The sequence below is a fragment of the Bubalus bubalis genome, chromosome 5 (genome assembly GCF_019923935.1).
Source record: "Bubalus bubalis isolate 160015118507 breed Murrah chromosome 5, NDDB_SH_1, whole genome shotgun sequence".
Classification (NCBI taxonomy): domain Eukaryota; kingdom Metazoa; phylum Chordata; class Mammalia; order Artiodactyla; family Bovidae; genus Bubalus; species Bubalus bubalis.
The window spans coordinates 4,192,294-4,216,371 of NC_059161.1; the positions used below are offsets into that span (position 1 = coordinate 4,192,294).

A 24,078-nucleotide genomic window follows, 5' to 3' on the forward strand; every position below is an offset into this window, starting at 1 on the left:
GCAGCCTAAAAAAACCCCCATGTGCTTCACCTGTTGACCCCCGCCTGGGGGCCTCTGGCAGCCACTGGTCTTTCTTACCATCTCTATAGTCGTGCCTTTTCCAGAATGTTATATGAATGGAATCAAACAGTATGGAGCCTTTCGGACTGTCTTCTTTCACTCAGCAAAATGCATTTGAGCTTCAGACGTGTTCTTTGGCCACTTGCTAGAGCTTCTTATCCTTCCCAGTTTTCACTTGTTCATATACTTTTTGGTCTCACCTATAGTATGATAAGCTTTGTCAAGGCAAAGACTCAACTTTCTTTTAAAAGGCTCATCTTTATTTTATCCCCAGTGCCTAGTAGATTGAAAAAAGAATAAGTAGCTATTTGCTGAATAAATAAACCCAATCAAGTCCTTTGGATATCATTGTATAAAAGCTCTTTGCTCTGTTCCACTACAGAAATACTAATATTATAATTGTTGATATCTGGATTAGAACAAGAGAAGTTGCTGTCAAATTTTATTTGCTAATTCTTAATCATTTCTTAGAATTTTCATAAACTGTATTTAAGATAGTATCGCAACTGTATCCTTATTTATGACAAATATTAAACTATGATAGCTAGTTTGCTTATTTCTCTTGGTATATTGCATATAATTTGAACATATAAATAGCATTTTAAAAGTCTAGGTAATAACCTTTGGCATTAATTTTTACAACCTGAGAGAGATCTCTATTTGTATTCTCATCTATTTTAAGAAAAATGACAATATTAGTTTTTAATTATATAAATAAGTTATCAAAATAAAAAGAACATGCAGAATTAAGCATAAGTTGCAAGTGTATAGCTTGATAGATGTCCAAAGTGAAGATATCCAGGCAAACTTCACCCAGATCAAGAAATAGGATATTGCCAGAACCTCAAAATTCCCTGCCACGTCTCCATTTAGTCACTATGCCCTATTAAGGTTAATCATACTTCTGACTAATTTTGCCTGTTTTTGAACTTTGTATAAGTGGAATCACCATTACATTTTATTTCTGTGTTTGGTTTCTTTTGGTCAACATTGTACTTATTAGATTCATCTATATTGTTGTTCATAGATTTAGATATTTTTCCCATTGCTAGATAATAATCCCATATGTGAATATATGACTGATTATTCATTCAGGTGTTATAGGGAATTTAGGTAGTTCTTAGTTTGGGGTTTCATACTGTTCATGGGGTTCTCAAGGCAATTCAAGGTTCAGCATTCGCTGAAGTGGTTTGCCATTCCCTTCTCCAGTGGACCACGTTTTGTCAGAACTCTGCACCATGACCTGCCCGTCTTGGGTGGCCCTACACGGCCTGGCTTATAGTTTCATTGAGTTAAACAAGGCAGTGGTCCATGTGATCAGTTTGGTTAGTTTTCTGTGATTGTGGTTTTCATTCCATCTGCCCTCTGATGGAGAAGGATAAGAGGCTTGTGGAAGCTTCTTGGTGGGAGGGACTGGCTGTGGGTAAAACTGGGTCTTGATTTGGTGGGCAGGGCCATGCTCAGTAAATCTTTAATCCAATTTTCTGCTGATGGGTGGGGCTGTGTTCTGTCTCTGTAATTCGGCCTCAGGTAGGGGTAATGGTGACCTCCTTCAAAAGGACTTATGCCAGCATACCACGGCTCCCGGACTCTCAGCAGGCCATTGTCGACCCGCACCTCTGCCGGAGACTCCCGGACACTCCCAGGCAAGCCTGGCTCAGTCTTTTTGGGGTCACTGCTCCTTTCTCCTGGGTCCTGGTGGGCGCAAGTTTTTGTTGTGCCCTCCAAGAGCCTATTTCCCTGGGGGTTCTCAGTCCTTTTACCAGATCCCCAGGTTGGGAAGTCTGTTGTGGGCCTGTAACTTTTGCAACAGGGTGAGCACTTCTTTGGTATATCTGTTCTCCAGTTTGTGGGTTGTCTGCTCGGCAGCTCTATACTGGCACTAAAGGTGACCTCCTCCAGGAGGACTATGTCACACACTGCGCCTCCCAGGTCTGCTGCAACCAGAGCCCCTGCCCCGTGGCAGGTCACTGCCAACCCATACCTCTGCAGGAGACACTCAAGCACAGGTCCGGCGCAGTTTCTTGTGGGGGTCACTGCTCCGTACCTTTGGTCCTGGTGCATGCAAGGTTGTGTTTGCGGCCTCCAAGCATCTCTGGCGGGTCTGAGATTTTATTTTAAACATGATTGCACCCCTCCTACCATCTTGTTGGGGGTTCTCCTTAGCCCTTGGATGTGGGGTATCTTTTTTGGGTGGAATCCAACATTTTCCTGTTGATGGTTGTTAGTTGCGATTTTGGTGTTCTTGCTGAAGAAGATGAGCATACATCCTACTCCGCCATCCCTGAATGAGACTTTAGCAATGAACTGACTTCCGTCTGTGAAATATATGGCTCTCTAAGTAAATCCACTTCTTACATATCACTTTGCCTCTTGCTGAGTTCCTTCTGCTTTGAGACATAAGGAACCTGAGCTTCGTTAAGTCACTTTCAGGGGGTTGTGAATGAGAGTCGCTGTCTTGCTACAATGTTTATTGTCATCTTGCTTCTTTAACTTCTATGCAAAGGACATCATGAGAAACGCTGGGCTGGAGGAGGCACAAGCTGGGATCAAGATTGCCAGGAGAAATATCAATAACCTCAGATATGCAGATGACACAACCCTTATGGCAGAAAGTGAAGAACTAAAGAGCCTCTTGATGAAAGTCAAAGAGGAGAGTGAAAAAGCTGGCTTAAAACTCAACATTCGGAAAACCAAGATCATGACATCTGGTCCCATCACTTCATGGCAAATAGATGGGGAAAATGTGGAAACAGTGACAGACTTTATTTTCTTGGGCTCCAATCACTGCAGATGGTGACTGCAGCCATGAAATTAAAAGACGCTTACTCCTTGCAAGAAAAGCTATGACAAACCTGGACAGCATGTTAAAAAGCAGAGATACTACTCTGCCAACAAAGGTCCATCTAGTCCAGGCTATGTTTTTTCCAGTGGTCATGTATGGATGTGAGAGTTGGACCATGAAGAAGGCTGAGCACTGAAGAATTGATGCTTTTGAACTGTGGTGTTGGAGAAGACTCTTTAGAGTCCCTTGGACTGCAAGGAGATCCAACCAGTCCATCTTAAAGGAGATCAGTCCTGGGTGTTCATTGGAGGGAATGATGCTGAAGCTGAAGCTCCAATACTTTGACTACCTGATGGGAAGAACTGACTCATTAGAAAAGACCCTGATGCTGGGAAAGATTGAAGGTGGGAGGGGAAGGGGACGACAGAGAATGAGATGGTTGGATGGCATCACCGACTCGATGGACATGCGTTTGAGCATGCTCCTCAAGATGGTGAAGGACAGGGAAGCCTAGCGTGCTGCAGTCCATGGGGTCACAAAGACTTGGACACCACTGAGCCACTGAACAACAACAACGAAAGTTCTAGGTTATTATGACTAGTGCTGCTGTAAATGTCTGAGTATATAGCTCTGATGGACATAACATATATGTTTAAATACATGTCTAGGAGCAGAACAGTTGGGTCACAGAGCATGTGTAATGTTATAATCTATGTTTTAAACTATGTTAGGATTTTACTGATTGTCCTAGAAAGCTATGTTGAAATGCTTTAGAAATCCATAGTTTTTAAGAATATATTCTATTATATTTTATTTAAGAATATGAGTATTCCTGTTTTAGACAGAATAATGACACCCTCACCCTAAGGATTTTATATCTGAACGCCTGAAATCTGTTTAATATGTTATCTAACATAGAAAAAGGGACTTTGGAGATGTGATGAAATTAAAGGTGCTTGAGATGGGTGCATTATCCTGGATTATACAGGTGGGCCTAATATGATCACAAGGGAAATTCTACTAAACATTTAAAGAAGATTTAATACCTGTACTTCCCAAACTATTTCAAAAAATTGAAGAGGAGGGAATGCTTTCAAACTCTATAAGGTCTGCATTACTCTGTTACCAAAGTCAGACAAAGACCCTAACAAAAAAGGAAACTATAGGTCAGTGTACCTGATAAGCATGGATGTAAAAATCCTCAAAATTATATTAGCAAATTGAGTTCAGTAATACATTAAAAGGATCATACACCATGATCGAGTGGGATTTATCCCAAGGATGCAAGGGTTTTTCAATATTTTCAAATCAGTCAATGATAAACCACATAAACAAAGTGAAGAATAAAAATCATATAATCATCTCAACAGACACAGAAAAAGCTTTTGACAAAGTGCAACACCCATTATGACAAAAACTCTCCAGAAAGTGGGCAAAGACAGAACATATCTCAATATAATAAGGACCGTATATGACAAACCCACAAATCAAAGATTCCCACTCTCACCACTTTTACTCAACATAGTATTGCCATAGCAGGGGAAGAAAAAGAAATAAAAGGAATCCTAATTGGAAAGGAAGAAGTAAAACTGTCACTATTTGCAGATGACATCATACTACTCATAGAAAATCCTAAATATGTCATCAGAAAACTACTAGAGCTTATCAATAAATTCTGTAAAGTTGCAGGATACAAAATTAATATACAGAAATCTGCTGCATTTCTATACACTAACAATGAACTTTGAAAGAAATTAAGGAAACAATCCCACTTACCATTGCATCATAAAGAATAAAATACCCAGGAATAGGTCTACCTAAGGAGGTTAAAGACATCATAGTCAGAAAACTATAATACTTTGATGAAAAAAACTGAAGATGACACAAACAGATCGAAAGATACACTGTGTTCTTGTATTGGGAGGATCACCATTGTTAAAATGAACACATTACCCACGGCATCTACAGATTCAGTACCATTCCTATCAAAACACCCATGGCATTTTTCACAGAACTAGAACAAATAATCCTAAAATCCATATGAAACCACATTAGACCCCAAAGAGCCAAAGCAATCTTGAGAAGAAAGTACAAAGCTGGAGGTATCAGGCTCCTTGACTTCAGACGACGATACGAAGCTACAGTGAGTAAGGACTGCCCCGGTGACTCAGCGGTACAGAATCTGCCTGCCAATGCAGGAGATGCAAAAGATGTGGGTTCTATCCGCGTCAGGAAGACCACCTGGAGAAGGAGATGGCAACCCACTTCAATGTTCTTGCCGGGATGATTCCACGGACAGAGGAGCCTGCATAGTCATAGGGCCACAAAGAGTCAGGCACAAGCGAGCACATACGCACAGTAATCAGAGCAGCATGTTCCTGGCACCAAAGCAGACAGGGCAACAGAACAGGCTAGAAAGCCCGGAAAGAGACCCACGCACATACGTTCAACGACTATGAAAAAAGAGGCAAGGCAAGGCAAGAGTATGCAACGGGGGAAAAATACAGTCTCTTCAATAAGTTGTGTTGGGAAAGGTGAAGAGCTACATGTAAAAAGAGTGAAACATCACGTGTCTGTGCCAAGTTGCTCAGTCGTGTCCCACTCTGTGACCCTATGGACGGTCGTCCTCCAGGCTCCTCTGTCCGTGGGATTCTCCAGACAAGAAAACTGGATTGGGTTGCCATGCCCTCCTCCAGGGGATCTTCCCACCCAGGGAATATCAGACTATACACAAAAATTAATTCAAAATGGTTTAAAGACTTAAGACCTGAAGTCATAAATCTCCTAAAAGAAAGCTTAGGCAATACACTCTTTGACAACAGTCTTGGCAATATTTTTTGGATCTGTTTCCTCAGGCAAGGGCAACAAAAACAAAAATAAACAATTAGGGCAACATTAAACTAAAAACCTTTTGCACAGTGAAGAAAATCATCAATGAAACAAAAGGCAGCTTACTTAATGGGAGCAGATATTTGTCAAAGATAACATCTGAAAGGGTTAATATCCAAACTATATAATGTACTCATACAACTCAATAGAAAAAAATCTGATTTAAAAAATAGGCAGAGGACCTGAATAGACATTTTTACAAAGAAGTCAAGGAAATGGCCAACAGGGACGAGAAAGATGCTCAATAGCATTGATTACCAGGGAAATGCAAATCAAAACTGCAGTGAGACGTCACTGCACATCTGTTAGAGTGGATTTTATCAAAAAGACAAGAAATAGTAAGGGTTGGCAAGGATGTGGAGAAATGGGAGCCCTTGTTCCCTGTTGGTAAGACTGTAAATTGGTACAGCCACAGTGAAAAACAGTATGGAGATTCCTCAAAAATTAGAAATGCTATACAGCCCATCAAGTCTGTTCCTGAGTATTTATCTGAAGAAAACATAAAGAATAATTCATAAAGATATGTTTACTCCAGGGTTCATAGCTTCTTGTAATAATTGCCAAGCTATGGAGGCCACCTGCGTGCACACCAGAAGATGAATGGGTGACGGATACACACACACACAGGAATATTACTCAGCCATAAAAAGATGGAATCTTGCCATTTGAGACAACCTGGATGGGCCTGAAGGGTATTATCCTAAGTGAAATAAGTCAGAGAAAGGCAAATACTGTGTCAGATCAAATCAGATCAGATCAGTCGCTCAGTCGTGTCCAACTCTCTGCGACCCCATAAATCGCAGCACACCAGGCCTCCCTGTCCACCACCAACTCCCGGAGTTCACTGAGACTCACGGCCATCGAGTCAGTGATGCCATCCAGCCATCTCATCCTCTGTCGTCCCCTTCTCCTCCTGCCCCCAATCCCTCCCAGCATCAGAGTCTTTTCCAATGAGTCAACTCTTCACATGAGGTGGCCAAAGTACTGGAGTTTCAGCTTTGGCATCATTCCTTCCAAAGAAATCCCAGGGCTGATCTCCTTCAGAATGGACTGGTTGGATCTCCTTGCAGTCCAAGGGACTCTCAAGAGTCTTCTCCAACACCACAGTTCAAAAGCATCAATTCTTCAGTGCTCAGCCCTCTTCACAGTCCAACTCTCACATCCATACATGACCACTGGAAAAACCATAGCCTTGACTAGACGGACCTTTGTTGGCAAAGTAATGTCTCTGCTTTGGAATATGCTATCTAGGTTGGTCATAACTTTCCTTCCAAGGAGTAAGCGTCTTTTAATTTCATGGCAGCAGTCACCACCTGCAGTGATTTTGGAGCCCAGAAAAATAAAGTCTGACACTGTTTCCATTGTTTCCCCATCTATTTCCCATGAAGTGGTGGGACCAGATGCCATGATCTTCGTTTTCTGAATGTTGAGCTTTAAGCCAACTTTTTCACTCTCCTCTTTCACTTTCATCAAGAGGCTTTTGAGTTCCTCTTCACTTTCTGCCATAAGGGTGGTGTCATCGCCATATCTGAGGTTATTGATATTTCTCCCGGCAATCTTGATGCCAGCTTGTGTTTCTTCCAGTCCAGCGTTTCTCATGATGTACTCTGCATAGAAGTTAAATAAGCAGGGTGACAATATACAGCCTTGACGCACTCCTTTTCCTATTTGGAACCAGTCTGTTGTTCCATGTCCAGTTCTAACTGGTGCTTCCTGACCTGCATACAAATTTCTCAAGAGGCAGGTCAGGTGATCTGGTATTCCCATCTCTTGAAGAATTTTCCACAGTTTATTGTGATCCACAAAGTCAAAGGCTTTGGCATAGTCAATAAAGCAGAAATAGATGTTTTTCTGGAACTCTCTTGCTTTTTCCATGATCCAGCGGATGTTGGCAATTTGATCTCTGGTTCCTCTGCCTTTTCTAAAACCAGCTTGAACATCAGGAAGTTCATGGTTCACATATTGCTGAAGCCTGGCTTGCAGAATTTTGAGCATTACTTTACCAGCGTGTGAGATGAGTGCAATTGTGTGGTAGTTTGAGCATTCTTTGGCATTGCCTTTCTTTGGGATTGGAATGAAAACTGACCTTTTCCAGTCCTGTGGCCACTGCTGAGTTTTCCAAATTTGCTGGCATATTGAGTGCAGCACTTTCACAGCAGCATGTTTCAGGATTTGGAATAGCTCCACTGGAATTCCATCACCTCCACTGGCTTTGTTCGTAGTGATGCTTTCTCAGGCCCACTTGACTTCACATTCCAGGATATCTGGCTCTAGGTCAGTGATCACACCATCGTGATTATCTGGGTCGTGAAGATCTTTTTTGTACAGTTCTTCTGTGTATTCTTGCCACCTCTTCTTGATATCTTCTGCTTCTGTTAGGTCATACCATTTCTGTCCTTTATGGAGCCCATCTTTGCATGAAATGTTCCCTTGGTATCTCTGATTTTCTTGAAGAGATCTCTAGTCTTTCCCATTCTGTTGTTTTCCTCTATTTCTTTGCATTGATCGCTGAGGAAGGCTTTCTTATCTTTTCTTGCTATTCTTTGGAACTCTGCATTCAGATGCTTATATCTTTCCTTTTCTCCTTTGCTTTTCGCTTCTCTTCTTTTCACAGCTATTTGTAAGGCCTCCCCAGACAGCCATTTTGCTTTTTTGCATTTCTTTTCCATGGGGATGGTCTTGATCCCCGTCTCCTGTACAATGTCACGAACCTCATTCCATAGTTCATCAGGCAGACTATCAGATCTAGGCCCTTAAATCTATTTCTCACTTCCACTGTATAATCATAAGGGATTTGATTTAGATCATACCTGAATGGTCTAGTGGTTTTCCCCACTTTCTTCTATTTAAGTCTGAATTTGGCAATAAGGAGTTCATGGTCTGAGCCACAGTCAGCTCCTGGTCTTGTTTTTGTTGACTGTATAGAGCTTCTCCATCTTTGGCTGCAAAGAATATAATCAATCTGATTTTGGTGCTAACCATCTGGTGATGTCCATGTGTAGAGTCTTCTCTTGTGTTGTTGGAAGAGGGTGTTTGTTATGACCAGTGCATTTTCTTGGCAAAACTCTATTAGTCTTTGCCCTGCTTCATTCCGTGTTCCAAGGCCAAATTTGCCTGTTACTCCAGGTGTTTCTTGACTTCCTACTTTTGCATTCCAGTCCCCTATAATGAAAAGGACATCTTTTTTGGGTGTTAGTTCTAGAAGGTCTTGTAGGTCTTCATAGAACCGTTCAACTTCAGCTTCTTCAGCATTACTGGTTGGGACATAGACTTGGATTACTGTGATATTGAATGGTTTGCCTTGGAAACGAACAGAGATCATTCTGTCATTTTTGAGATTGCATCCAAGTACTGCATTTTGGACTCTTTTGTTGACCATGATGGCCACTCCATTTCTTTTGAGGGATTCCTGCGCTCAGTAGTAGATATAAGGGTCATCTGAGCTAAATTCACCCATTCCAGTCCATTTCAGTTCGCTGATTCCTAGAATGTCGACATTCACTCTTGCCATTTCTTGTTTGACCACTTCCAATTTGCCTTGATACTGTGTACTTTCATTTATACGTGGAATGTACAAAAACAAATGAGCAAATATCACAAAACAGACTCACATATACAAGAACAAGCTAGTGGGTGCCAGAGGGGTGTCGGGGGAGGGGGACAGAAGATGAAAGGGATTAAGATGTATCAACTACCTGTTATAAAATAAATGTCACAGCAATGTGATGTATAGCACAGAAAATATAGTCTATGATTTATAATAAGTTTATATGATGTGTAATATACAAGACTATCAGGTCACTCTGTTGCACACTTGAAACTAATATAATATTGTAAGTCAACTATACTTCAACAAAAAGTAAGTAAATGCAATAAAATACATGAGTAAAGGAATCCATAGACATAGAACATGTAGAGAATTTTTCATGGTAAAAACTGCCATTTCATTATTCTTCTTGATCTCTACTTTAGTTCCACTTGCTTTTGATCTAAATTTGGACAAGAATTATTTGGTCAACAAAGTAGTTAGAGGAAAAGGACAAGGAGAGACAAATATAAGATTGGAGAATGTTCTCTGGACTCCATCTTTCCCTGCTTTCCCTAAATGTTTTCATCTGCGTTCTGTCCCATTCCATTCTCATCAGTATGTACCCCCTCTTTAACCCAGCAAACAAACATTAAATGTGTGGATTAGGACCAGAAATAAAGAAAAGCAGAAGAATGAGCTGAAAGTCCAGAAAAATTTTGATTGCCAATATGTATTTCCCCAAATTAGAATCTGGCCATTGCCCCCAGGGTTAAAGCGAAATCCCAGAGCAGCAGCCTGGTAGCATCTGGGCGGGGATTATCTGATCCCGGGGTTTATGTGGAAATCCACCTCAGGGAAATTAGATCCTCCCCAGGGACTCTGAAGCCATATGCAGCAAAGACCCGGAGAGCAAGATTCTAAAACTTATAAATATTGCATTGTTTTTATACAGATAAGATAGGAAATACTTAAACTCTGCCTTAAAGTAGAAAGTGGACTAATACTTTGGCCACTGCAGTGTTGTCGTTCTAGATAGAATGTACCAGCTGTACACTGAGCCATCAAATTGGAAAATATTATATACAAAAATTTAAGAAAGAGATACATTGGAAGGTAATTACATAAGCATAATATGTGTGTGTATGGGCTTCCCTGGTGGTTCAGATGGTAAAGAATCTGCTGCAATGCAGGAGACCTGGGTTCAACCCCTGGGTCAGGAAGATCCCCTGAAGAAGGGCATGGCAACCCACTCCAGTATTCTTGCCTAGAGAATCCCATGGACAGAGGAGCCTGGCAGGCTACAGTCCAGGGGATCTCAAAGAGTCAGACATAACTGAAGCAACTAACACTTTCACACACTTTCACGTGTGCATATATATTTTTTGTTTATTTTGCTGAAGGATTCATAGAAAGTAACAAATATATTTGAAATGTGATGTTGCCTAATTGGTGAGCAATATTTAAAAACCCCCTTTCCTGTGTCCCCCATTGCTGGGTTTACGGCTTGACTCACGCTGCGGGCTGGTCGGGGCTGACCGTGTGCTGTGCTGCACTCCAGCTCCAGGTTCCCGGCCTGAGCTCTCAGCCTACGGAAGATGCCATTTGTTGAACTGGTAGTTTGGGTCAGAAAGAGAAGTAACGGGAAGGACAGTGTAAGAGGGTTGATGACTAGAAAGAGAATGCGTGAATTCAAAGGAATATTCGAGCTCACAAGTTGGGGGAGAAAAACAAAATCAGGAGGAGAGACTCTAGAATATTTATGTTCTTTGAACCACAAAGATAAGGTGAACCAGATATACAAGTAGGTTACGATTTCAATGAAGTCTGAATTAAAAATCCTCCGAGGTCCTCGCCCCATGTTAATTATATTAAAATACAAAAGATACAATTGAAGCATTATTAATAGCCCAGGTATGGAAAACAACCTATGTGTCTGTCAAGAGATGAGTTGATGAAAAGATGTGGCATGAATACATGTATATGCAAGAGCCTCCTGACGTGCATGGAAGAGGAGAGTGAAAAAGCTTGCTTGAAACTCAACATTCAGAAAACTAAGATCATGGCATCTGGTCCCACCACTTCATGGCAAATAGATGGGGAAAAAATGTAAACAGTGACAGATTTTATTTTCTTGGGCTCTAAAATCATTGCAGATGGTGACTGCAGCCATGAAATTGAAAGACACTTACTCCTTGGAAGAAAAGCTATGACAAACTTAGACAATGTATTAAAAAGCAGAGCCATTACTTTGCCAACAAAGTCCATCTAGTCAAAGCTATGGTTTTTCCAGTAATCATGTATGGATGTGAGAGTTGGACCATAAAGAAAGCTGCTGCTGCTGCTAGGTTGCTTCAGTCTTGTCCGACTCTGTGAGACCCCATAGATGGCAGCCCACCAGGCTCCTCCGTCCATGGGATTTTCCAGGCAAGAGTACTGGAGTGGGTTGCCATTACCTTTTCCTAAAGAAAGCTGAGCACCGAAGAATTGATGCTTTTGAACTGTGGTGTTGGAGAAGACTCTTGAGAGTCCCTTGGACTGCAAGGAGATAAAACCAGTCCATCCTAAAGGAGATCAGTCCTGAGTGTTCATTGGAAGGACTGATGTTGAAGCTGAAATTCTAATACTTTGGCCACCTGATGTGAAAAACTGACTCATTTGAAAAGACCCTGATGCTGGGAAAGATTGAGGGCAGGAGGAGAAGGGGACAACAGAGGATGAGATGGTTGGATGGCATCACTGACTCAACGGATTTGAGTTTGAGCAAGCTCCTGGAGATGGTGAAGGACAGGGAAGCCTGGCCAAACATGACTGAGTGACTGAACAACAGTACATCTTAAAGGTTACTTCCAAAGCCACACACACACACACACACCCCCATGCATGCACGTGCATGACAAAGCTTTGATGAAAAGCTTTTAATTTCAAAATCCTAGTACTTCTAGTTTTCTCATGAAAAACAGCAGTACCAGCCCCATTCTCCCTGCCTCCTTACTACCATTACCTTAAGCACTTCTTTTTGAGCTCTTTGATCTTGTCTATTTACCTAATTCTAAAAATTGCACTTAGCACTCCTGCTGCAGTAGGCGAGGACTTTTCTGTCTTGTGTGGCTACCTTCTCTGTCCTCTGTCCCCCTCTTCCACCTGCCCTCAGTGGTTGTCTTACCATTTTTAGATAAATCAACATGCAGTAAAATGTCAGTGTGACTATTATTCACAGCGAAGTCACATCGTTTTCTATGACTATATTTTGCTTCATGAACTGTTTCTTTCTCTTGATGTAAATTGTTGCCTCCTATTTTTATTCCCTTGGTTTTTGTACCAGTTATATTATAGCTAACTCTCCTCTGAACAGGGTCACGAATATTCACTAGTCAATCAGTCGTATTATTCTTAGAGACAGCAGTCCTGGGGATCTCTGCTCTCTCTAATCTCATTTCTCTCTCTGCCAGCTGACGCTGTTATCTTGGCATTTCTGTCACAGTTATTCTAGGAATTGCTTTTACTCAGTACTCTCCCCCTGTGCCGTGTCCCTCAGCCCCTGGATTTCATATCTCCCTCATTCTCTGTTACTACTTCTTTTCGCTGTGGACACATTCCCTAGCAGCCTTCTGAAAGGGCAGGTATGGGAGGTAAATTTTAACACCTTGCATTTCTGAAAATGTCTTCATTCTCTCCTTATCCTCGGCTGACAGTTTGGTGGGGTTTAAGATGTTAGAGAAGGAATCATTTCCATGGAGTTGTTTTTTGCTTACACAGCATGGCTTATGTGATCTTAATTCCCTGACTAGGGATGGACCCCGGGTTCCCGGCAGTGAAAGCTCAGAGCCCTGACCACTGGACTGCCAGGGACTTCACGCCATGGAGTTTTGAAGGCATTTTTCCACTGTCTTCCAATTTGAGGGGTGGGAGGATCCTATTTACATGATTTGGTTTTCTGCTTGTTTTTGAAACCTGAACATGTTTAAAGTCTTCACATTAACCCTGGTGTTCTGAATCTTCCTGACAATGTAAACTGAGTCTCCTACTCACTGAGCTGGGCATGGCCCTTCAGTTTTAGATTTCGTGTCCTTTATTCTAGGAAACGCTCTCTCCCTGTTGCTTTGATAACATCTATTTCCTTGTCCTCCCTTAGTTCAGTTGTTGAACTTCCTGGCTGATAGTGGAGTTTTCTTGTCTTTTTCTCTTTCTGACTTTCATGCTAATTAGGGATATTTTCTCAACTTTTTCTTCCAATTCCTTTGCCAATTAGCCGATTACTTTTTCACTTTATTTTCTCTATTGTTTACTTCCAAGAGCTTTCTTATTCTCTAAATGTTCGTTAAAAAAAAAAAAGTACCTAGTTTTTATTTCAGAGACTCAATAACTTGTCTGAGAATAATATTTACATGTCTTAAATTTTTTCCCCCCATTTTTCCTGTTTCTTTCTCTTTTTATATTGTCTCGGCCTTTCATGTTGGAGACTTTCTGCAAATGTTGGTGATCCTATGCTGTCCAGTTATTAATATTATCTTCTCTTTGGGAAAGAATATTTGCTTTGTTGCATGGAATGGGGGCGATCAGGGTTAAATGCCATTTTAAACACACTTTCAAACATCTCTCCTCTTTTCAGCCTCACCTTGTTTTCAGAGGCACCCATCTCCTCTAATTCCTTTGTCTTTCCACGAATCTAGCCTGGAAACTGATTTACATCATCTGGACTTACATGCTTAGATTCGAGCCTTTTCTGGACTGCTGTGCCGGTTCCCTTTCCAGTCCAACGTCTCTTTCTTTGCATCCTGGCACGTTTCCTAAGTGTGTGTGTGTGTGCATGTTTGCGCCATTTTTCCTCTTTGCAGTCATTGCTGGGGGCTTTTGGGGAGGAGTGGAGCGGTATGTCTTTATTCTTTCTTACATTCTGACGGGGCATTTACCTGACAGGCTGAGGGAGCACGCACAGAGGAGTCCTTTTTTCCCAGTGCACACACAAGAGTGCACACGCAAGAACACAGTAGAGAGTGTCGCTTGTATTGAAAAGATATGAACTCTGTGACTTAGCGACCAGCCTGGCGATACAGTCAGTGTTAGTTAATTGTGTTGACCTAAACCACCAGTCCATCCTAAAGGAAATCAGTCCCTAATATTCACTGGAAGGACTGATGCTGAAGCTCCAATACTTTGGCCACCTGGTGCAAAAGACTGACTCATTGGAAAAGATCCTGATGCTGGGAAAGATTGAAGGCAGGAGGAGAAGGGGACAACAGAGGATGGGATGGTTGGATGGCATCACCGACCTGATGGACGGTTTGCTCCCGGAGCAAACTCTGGGAGATGGTGAAGGACAGGGAAGCCTGAAGTGCTGCAGTCCATGGGGTCGCAAAAAGTTGGACATGACTGAGTGACTGAACTGACTGGAAGAAAAAATACACTGCCAGTTATTTCTCCAGCTAATGTGGGTTTATTTGGGATTAGCAGAGAATTGAAATTTGCAATCATTGCAAGCCATGTGCCGGGGAAGGCAGTGGCATCCCACTCCAGTACTCTTGCCTGGAAAATCCCATGGATGGAGGAGCCTGGTAGTCTGCAGTCCATGGGGTCACTAAGAGTCGGACATGACTGAAGTGACTTAGCAGCAGCAGCAGCAAGCCATGTGCAAGGCCCTAGCAAAAATAAAAAGGAGAACTCTTTTACAGAGGGGAAAAGGAAGTCGGGAGGGTTATGCAAACAAACAGTTCTTAGGTTTTCATTGGCTGAGTGCTTCCAGGAGGTCTTTCCTCTTCCTGTTGGGGCTGTGTTATCATTACAGGGCATGAGAGCTCCCCTTTCTGGTCTGCAGACTCTGTTCAGTTGAAAGTCTGTTTAATAATTTTTTTCAATCATTATCCCAGAAAGCCCAGAGATGAGAAAATATTGGCTAGACTAGAGAATCACGTGATGTCTGACATTCTTTGGGTGATTCAGATTAAGCAGAAAGGGCTGATAGGTTAAGCAGTCTGAGGGCTTAAAGAAACACTATTGATTAGGCGTGTGTTCTCAGTCTCTCAGTCGTGTCTGACACTTTTGCAGCCCCATGGACTGTAGGCCAGCAGGCTCCTCTGTCCATGGGATTCTCCAGGCAAGAGTTCTGGAGTGGGTTGCCATTGCCTTTTCCAGATCAAACCCAGGTCTCACGCATTGCAGGCAGATCCTTGACCTTCTGAGCCACTGGGGAAGCCATTGATGAGCATACCGACGAAAAGATTTGTCTCCACTGTCTTTCTCTCAAGGTCTGCCTTTATGCTAGGTGACAAAGAGGACGAAGTTGAGCTAGTGTGTTGTTCCTGTTGTTCCTTCAGGTGAGAATTTAGGACGTGCAGTGTGTCTACTTCCTGAGGACAAGAGGTAGTTTAGAATGTTTAAAAATTTAAAATGGACAAAAAGGCTGAGCATCTTGTTTGCCCCTCCAGATCACTTCTCCACCCTTCACTCCATTTCTTGCCCTGGGAGATGGACTTGGACATGTCACATCAGCTCACCTTGTGGGTGCTCTGGCTTTACATTGGATCCAACTTAAGGGAGCCTCCAGCGAGAGACCCAAGGGAGAAAGGAGAATGAACCCAGGGTGTTTTTCTCCCTGCCTCCCTTCTTGCAAAACCTCCTCCAGCTTTTTTTGGCCAAAGGTGACTGCTCATCTCAAGGCTCCAATTCTGCAGGACTCTCACCCTACTGCACCCTCCCTTGCCTTCCCCCTCATGCTGCTGGCTTCTCCTGGGTCTGTAATTCTGGACAGCAGCATAGCTATGACCACACAAGAACTTCCAAACGGGATGCATAACATTGAAACAGAATAGTTTTAAACAACTGGAGTGATTTGCCCTTTGCCTTTGGGACTAAAGCACTACAGGTTGTAAGGGCTTGGTTTTGTTTCCTTGGGTTTTTGGTTGCTTCTGGGTGCGTGGCCAAGGGATACGTTGCCAATATGTGAATTTAATGTGTGGTTTTTTGTTTTTGTTTTTGAAGTCTTCACTGAATTTGTCACACTATTGCTCCTGTTTTATGTTTTGGTGTTCTGGCTGAGAGGCACATGACATCTTAGCTCCCCAACCAGGGAGTGAGCCTGTACCCCCTGCATTGTGAGGCAAAGTGTTAACCACTGGACCACCAGGGAAGTCTCTGAATGAGTGCTGACTCTTCTTTCACACCTTCATACTTAAAAACTAAACTCACTGGACATGCCTTTAGTTTGCTGGCTTTGGTTTGCTTTGGTTGAGTACTGATTATTTTGCAGAGTGCTGTATGGATTGATGTGGCCAGACCAAGAGAAGAGAAAGAAGTCTCTACTCTCAAGGATGTGTCCTAGTTCAAAGAGGAAGTCTTTCCCCCTATTTCTATACTTACTGTCTTGGAGGAGAGGTCGAACCCACAAGGGTCCACATAAATTGCGTTGTATAGCCTGGGATTTTAACATGATGATGATGCAAATGTATTTGTGAACTGGTCTGTAGGCAAAGGCTTGGTCAGAATGGGAGACTGTAACACAAGATCTTGGAAAGGTTTAAGGCAGCTGAAATGAAATCAGTGGTATAATCTTTCAGTTCAGTTCAGTCGCTCAGTCGTGTCTGACTCTTTGCGACCCCATGAATCGCAGCATGCCAGGCCTCCCTGTCCATCACCAACTCCCGGAGTTCACTCAGACTCACGTCCATCGAGTTGGTGATGCCATCCAGCCATCTCATCCTCTGTCATCCCCTTCTCCTCCTGCCCCCAATCCCTTCCAGCATCAGAGTCTTTTCCAATGAGTCAACTCTTTGCATGAGGTGGCCAAGGTACTGGAGTTTCAGCTTTAGCATCATTCCTTCCAAAGAAATCCCAGGGCTGATCTCCTTGCAGTCCAAGGGACTCTCAAGAGTCTTCTCCAACACCACAGTTCAAAAGCATCAATTCTTCTGCGCTCAGCCTTCTTCACAGCCCAATTCTCACATCCATACATGACCACTGGAAAAACCATAGCCTTGACTAGACGGACCTTTGTTGGCAAAGTAATGTCTCTGCTTTGGAATATGCTATCTAGGTTGGTCATAACTTTCCTTCCAAGGAGTAAGCGTCTTTTAATTTCATGGCTGCAATCACCATCTGCAGTGATTTTGGAGCCAAAAAAAATAAAGTCTGACACTGTTTCCATTGTTTCCCCATCTATTTCCCATGAAGTGATGGGACTGGATGCCATGATCTTTGTTTTCTGAATGTTGAGCTTTAAGCCAACTTTTTCACTCTTCACTTTCACTTTCATCAAGAGGCTTTTTAGTTCCTCTTCACTTTCTGCCATAAGGGTGGTGTCATCTGCAGATCTGAGGTTATTGATATTTCTCCCGGCAATCTTGATTCCAGCTTGTGTTTCTTCCAGTCCAGCATTTCTCATGATGTACTCTGCATATAAGTTAAATAAACAGGGTGACAATATACAGCCTTAACGTACTCCCTTTCCTATTTGGAACCAGTCTGTTGTTCCATGTCCGGTTCTAACTGTTGCTTCCTGACCTGCATACAGATTTCTCAAGAGACAGGTCAGGTGGTCTGGTATTCCCATCTCTTGAAGAATTTTCCACAGTTTATTGTGATCCACACAGTCAAAGGCTTTGGCATAGTCAATAAAGCAGAAATAGATGTTTTTCTGGAACTCTCTTGCTTTTTCCATGATCCAGCGGATGTTGGAAATTTGATCTCTGGTTCCTCTGCCTTTTCTAAAACCAGCTTGAACATCAGGAAGTTCATGGTTCACATATTGCTGAAGCCTGGCTTGGAGAATTTTGAGCATTACTTTACTAGCATGGGAGATGAGTGCAATTGTGTGGTAGTTTGAGCATTCTTTGGCATTGCCTTTCTTTGGGGTTGGAATGAAAACTGACCTTTTCCAGTCCTGTGGCCACTGCTGAGTTTTCCAAATTTGCTGGCATATTGAGTGCAGCACTTTCACAGCATCATCTTTCAGAATTTGGAATAGCTCAACTGGAATTCTATCACCTCCACTAGCTTTGTTCGTAGTGATGCTTTCTCAGGCCCACTTGACTTCACATTCCAGGATGTCTGGCTCTAGATGAGTGATCACACCATCGTGGTATAATCCTTACAGACCCACTAATTATTTAAATCAATTTCCAAAGCCTTAAAAATTATTTCATATTATTTTTTATATGATTCAACATCATAGCTGTTTTTTTTTTTAAAAGAATTAAAAAAAAAGTTGCACAAAAATATTTGGTATTTATTAAACTCTGACAACAAACAAATTATTTAGGAGAAAAATAAAGTTAGCCTTGAAGTTATGTTAATTATGAAATGACAGGCCCCAAATGAAGTCACTTCCCCCTCCACACCCCCATGACAGCAAGCCAGGACTTAACTGCAGGTTCTGATGATCTTCTCAAGAAATGTAATCTCAGCATCGATGAAGTAATCTGGGCCCTCTCTGCCACTCCCCTCCCCACCTCCAGCAAGAGTCAATCTGGGTGATAAAACCCTTGCCTTTTCTTTCTCTCAAAAAGATGTCCTGAACTAAAAACCATCCTTTCTTTTCCTGACAATCCCTTTGCTCCACCCTCCTTCCTATAAAGACCTTCCATTCACACAGCCCCTGGAACACCCTTCTAGTGGCTGGACAGACGGCTTCCTGTTTCATGAATAGTCAGTAAAGCCAATTACATCTTCAGATTTACCGGGCTGAATTTTGGTTTTTAACAATTGGTAATTTTCAGTCTGGAAATTGTGAGTTCAGGCACTGATAGAAATGCTGCTTTTTATTTTTTTGGTTTTTTTTTTAAGAAACCCTGACAGGAATATACCAGATGTCTGATATACCGTTTTCTTTTTTTTTTTTTTCTTTCAGGCAAGGCTTTACTGGGCCCCTGCTGCAGTAGAGAACGAAAGCAAACAACAGGTCCCCTTGCTTGATCCCTGGCCAGGCAACGGGGGAACTTGTTCCCTGTAAGGGATGAGGGTAGAGCTGTGCCCAGGCTTCTGAATGGGTAACTTGACTGCAGATGGGACAAGAAACTGTATTCATCCTGTCAACCTGTGAATATAAAACCTGACGGCGCAGTTACCTGGAAGCCGCACAGTGGACGGGGTTTTGAACCTAGATACATCACCCTGCAGGTGGTGGGTGTGCTGGGAGCATCCTAGCTGACGGACCAGCTCAGGCAGCCCGTGGTTAGAGACGGTGATTCCCGCGCGCTTCGTGTCCTGCACCCCAGTTTCCGCAGGCTGGATGCTGCGGGTGTGATGGGAGGCCGGGCCGCGATGGTGGGACTTGGTGGAAATGCGGCCACGACGATGTGACTTTGTGGAAATGCAGAAAGCACATGCGTTTTCAGACTAAACTGAATTGTTTCCTAAAAACAAATCCCCAGTCTATGCAGGTCACTCTCCTACCTAGGAGCTAGGAGAATTAGCACTCCAAAATATTTGCGGTTATTGAAGAGAATGAATGAAATAGGACGTAGGTTGGTAAATTTGGGGGAGAGGAGAAGCAGAAGAGAGGCAGCACAGAACCTCACAGTAGACAATGCCTGGGTGATAAGTCTCTCCTCTCCTCCCCTGCCTCGAGTTACTTGAGCAATAAAATAATTGATTACTCACATTCTCAGCCATTTGAACTTTTTCACAGGAGAATTCTTATTCAGTTGTACTGATGTTAAATATTTTTTTCATTTCCTCTTTTAGCTTTTTTTTATTCTTTCAAGCGTAATTTTATATATTTAGCCAAATGTCTTTTCTCTATCAGAATCGTACAGAAACCATGAAGCTTTCCAGATGGACCCATCTTGAAAACAGTGAAATCCAGAGTTATAAGACTTGTGGAATAACAATAATATGCCGTCTATCACTCTTCACCTGGTGACCATCCCATCGCTATCTTGCTCAATCAGTAAATAATAAATACAAATGGCCCCCAAATTATGTGGGTACTATAGAGGGCACACACACCACACACACAAAGCAGCAATCATAAAAAATCAAAATCACAACCTGCTCAAATTATTATATGTTTAAAAAAACCAAAGAGCTGCTAAGTAGCTGAAAAGTGGCTGAAAGTGCTATGGAAACAAAAGTCCACTTTACTGTGGCCCAAAACCAGTGGAAAGAGTTTCCCTGCAGGAGGAAGGGTGCGAGTGGGAAGTTTAAGGATGGGCGGAAGGGAGACGAAGCGTGTTCCAGGTGAGTTGGGCAATGGCAGAGCAGGTGCACAGGCGGAAAGATGGAAGCAAGAGGATGCTGCCTCCTCTCACCTTCGCATCAGAAGCCAAAGTGAGGTGTGAGTGTCACAGCAAGCCCCAGGCTGTGCGCACCAGGCCAATGTTATTTCAGGAGAAACGCTGCTTCAGGACTCACTTCCCAGGTGGTGCTGGTGATAAAGAACCCGCCCACCAATGCAGGAGACATCAGAGACGCTGGTTCAATCCCTGGGTCGGGAAGATCCCCGGGAGGAGGGCATGGCAACCCACTCCAGTATATTCTTGCCTGGAGAATCCCCCGGCCAGAGGGGCCTGGTGGACTGTGGTCGCAAAGCGTCGGGTACGACTGAGCGACTTAGCACATGGGCACGGTGCCTCAGGACAGTGACAGATGGCACTATTGTTTGGGAGCTGGTTTGAGTGTTAATGGTGTGTGCTTGCAACAGGTGTGCTGTGAATACTTTAATTGGCAAGGAAGGACGCTAACGGGAGCAGCTGAGCTGCTGGGTGAGGTGTTTTCAAAAACTGGTAGGAAATTGAGTGTTGATTAGGTTTTAGGAATTTAGGGACTTCATTCCTTAAACTTTGGCACAATCTGACTTGCTTATTTAGTCTAACTGTGCTTCACTTGGTGAAATCCTGTGTTTTAATCGCTTGGGATCCAGAAGGATTTGGGTATGAAGTCCATTTGTGTAACTTTGGGGAAGTTTTCTTTCTGAGTGAGTCCACAATCTGTAAGAGGGAGAAAAATCTGGCCTCACTCGACTGTGAAGATGATAAATACATTCACGAATCTGCAGTAAATCTCGTGGCACGTGATTTTCCTTCTTTTCCTTCCTCAGGTCAAGTAATAGGCAACTGTCCTTAAGGAGACCACATAACTTATCATAAAACCTTGTGACTTTTTTAGTATAAAAGGGAGCATTACAGAAAAGTACCCTGGGCACAGTATCAGATTGTGACTGAGCCTCACTACACTTCTTTATGAAAAGAGGAGAACAAAGGCACGAGAAAACATTTAAAAACCCTATGAACCTCTGAGTAACAAGCTAAAAAGCTTGTGTCACGAGAGTTTTTCTGTGGGTTTCTCTACAGATTTCTCAAAGTCAAAATCTCCTCGCGGTATGCTTGACAATGTCCCTGAAAGTAGCCAAGCACAAAGTCACTAAATGCAGACTCCAGCTTCTCTCATGACAATCATCTCTTTATCATAGTCTGTCTTCTCCAACTTTCTGGCTCCTCTGAGAAACTGGGGAGAGATCCGTAATTAGGGCCTGAGAAGGCCAGGCTGTGTCTGTCTAGATGGCAGAGCGACTGAGTTTGGGGGCCGAAACTGATTTCACGTGGCGGCCTTAGCTGAGCGGGGTTGCAGGGGGCCGTTGCACAGCGTGGCGTGGTAACACACAGGCATAGTTAGACTTGTCATGAGAGACTTTTGGACATTCCATCATTGTTGTACTTTTTATGCTTTGAATTCCCTCCCAAAAGGTAGCTCGAAGTTGCCATTGACATGTCTCTGCCCTCTTTCATAGATGGCGTAGACCTCATCTATGTATGCCTTAATATTTGGTAGCATTTAACACTGCATTCATAAACTTAATGCTTGAACGTGATTCTTCCATGCTTGCCAAACAAACTACACGGAGAATCACAGCCCAAGCTGCTGGAGTCCTGACACATTCGTTGGCATATGCCTGAGTCTGACTGGACAGATGTGGACACAGTCAGTCAGCAAAGACTGAGCTCTCATCGGCGTGGGGCGTCTGGAAGGAACTGTCTGTGACTAGGGGCACCTGTTCCACGGAGGGGCTCCTACCCTTCGGCTCACAGTGGTTAAGCCCTGATTTCAGGATATGTCGGGCTCGTCCTGCAGGTCACTTCTATAGCCCCTGTCCTGATCCTGCAGGCTCTGTGACTCCACAGATCCTGTCTCGGCCCCACGAAGCTGCCAGGCTCCTCTACCGGGCCCCTGGACCAGCACTGCAGAGTGTGAGGCAGCCACGGGCCACTGACATCTTCGTGGAGAAGGCAGGACGCTGTTCTCTTCTTCCCTTGCTTCACTGTATGCTGCTTTTCTCGCTATAGTTTTAAGCTTTTTGTCGTTTATCATCAAAATAACAGGGCCCTGTTTTTCCCTTTTGTGTAGCATCATCTGGGGCAGAGAACCATTGAAGAGAATCCAGAGAAGATGAAGAAGCTGGTAACTAGAGTCTGAAAAGTATGACCCACTGCTGGACTCCAAGCACGCCAACCACTTCCATTTACGGTGGCATTGCTGTTAGTCGCTCCATCGTGTCCGACTCTGCAGTCCCACGGACAGGCTTCCTTGTCCTTCTGAGTCCACCGAGTCAGTGATGCTAACCATCTCTTTCTCTGTCACCCCCTTCTCCTTTTGCCTTCAATCTTTCCCAGCATCAGGTTCTTTTCCAGGGAGTCAGCTCTTTGCATCAGGTGACCAAAATAATGGAGTTTCAGCTTCAGCACCAATCCTTCGAATGAACACCCAGGACTGATCTCCTTTAGGATTGACTGGTTTGATCTCCTTGCTGTCCAAGGGACTCTCAAGAGTCTTCTCCAACACTACAGTTCAAAAGCATCAATTTTTTAGTGCTAAGCTTTCTTTACAGTCCAACTCTCACATCCATACATGACTACTGGAAAAACCATAGCTTTGACTATACAGACCTTTGTCAGCAAAGTGATGTCTCTGCTTTTTAATACACTGTCTAGGTTTGTCAGAGCTTTCCTTCCAAGGAGCAAGTGTCTTTCAATTTTATGACTGCAGTCACCGTCTGCAGTGATTTTGGAGCCCAAGAAAATAAAATCTGTTGCTGCTTCCACTTTTCCCCCTGTATCCCCTCGCATGAAGTGATGGAACTGGATAAGAACACCTGCCAAAACTCTGTCTGCTTACAATACCTGGATATCACGATGCTGACAGTTCGCGTCCGTAAGTTGCAAGTACAAGCTGGTTCTCCTGAGCAACCGCTGCCTAGGCCACCTTTTCACTTGGCTGGCTGGCAGGCTTTCAGCCTTTTACTGGTCAAAGCAGAATTTGGGGTTCCTTCCTCACCCTATCCCATCACATCCCTTCTGGCCCTCACCAAATGCTCAAAAAGCCCACAGCAACCTGTCTCTGAAGCCTGACTTCGCGTTCTCAGTGCAGCTGGGATCGGAGCGCTGTCGTTCCTCCCAGTTGCAGCAGTGGCCTGATGGCCAGCTTCCTTATCCCCTTCTTTCACCTGCGCTTGTTCTTTAGTAGCTTCACTGCAAGTACAATAAAATCTGTAGCCTTTACCATGACCTGCAGAACCCCTTTGCAATCTGGCCCTGCCCACCTCTCTGTTTATCTCCTACTGCACTCACCGGCCACCCTGGTTTTCCTTAAATGTACGGTGTTGGCCCTCATCTCTGGGATCTGCATGACCTGTTCTCCTGGTCAGGAAGCCTCACCCCAGATCTTCACACCACCACGGTCTGTAACTCAGACGTCTCCACCTTTAAGGATTGCCTTGTCTATCCACCACCACTGTCACCGTTCTTTTCTTCTTAGAACTCATTGCTATCAGAAATCTTATTATTTATGTAGTTCCATGTTTTTCCTGTAGTCATGCGTGGATGTGAGATTT

At 43.3% G+C, this 24,078-nt stretch overlaps 1 long non-coding RNA gene across 2 annotated transcripts; it reads left to right on the forward strand.

The window, feature by feature from the left end:
- Nucleotides 1-12,484: 12,484 nt before the first annotated feature.
- Nucleotides 12,485-19,854, forward strand: LOC123333555. 2 transcript variants are annotated; one of them, XR_006550929.2, is made up of 2 exons: nucleotides 12,485-12,892; nucleotides 19,102-19,854. It is a non-coding gene; the product is annotated as an uncharacterized LOC123333555 (long non-coding RNA). The 2 variants fall into 2 exon arrangements; XR_006550928.2 differs by having other exon boundaries at nucleotides 12,485-12,883.
- The last annotated feature ends 4,224 nt before the right edge of the window (nucleotides 19,855-24,078 follow it).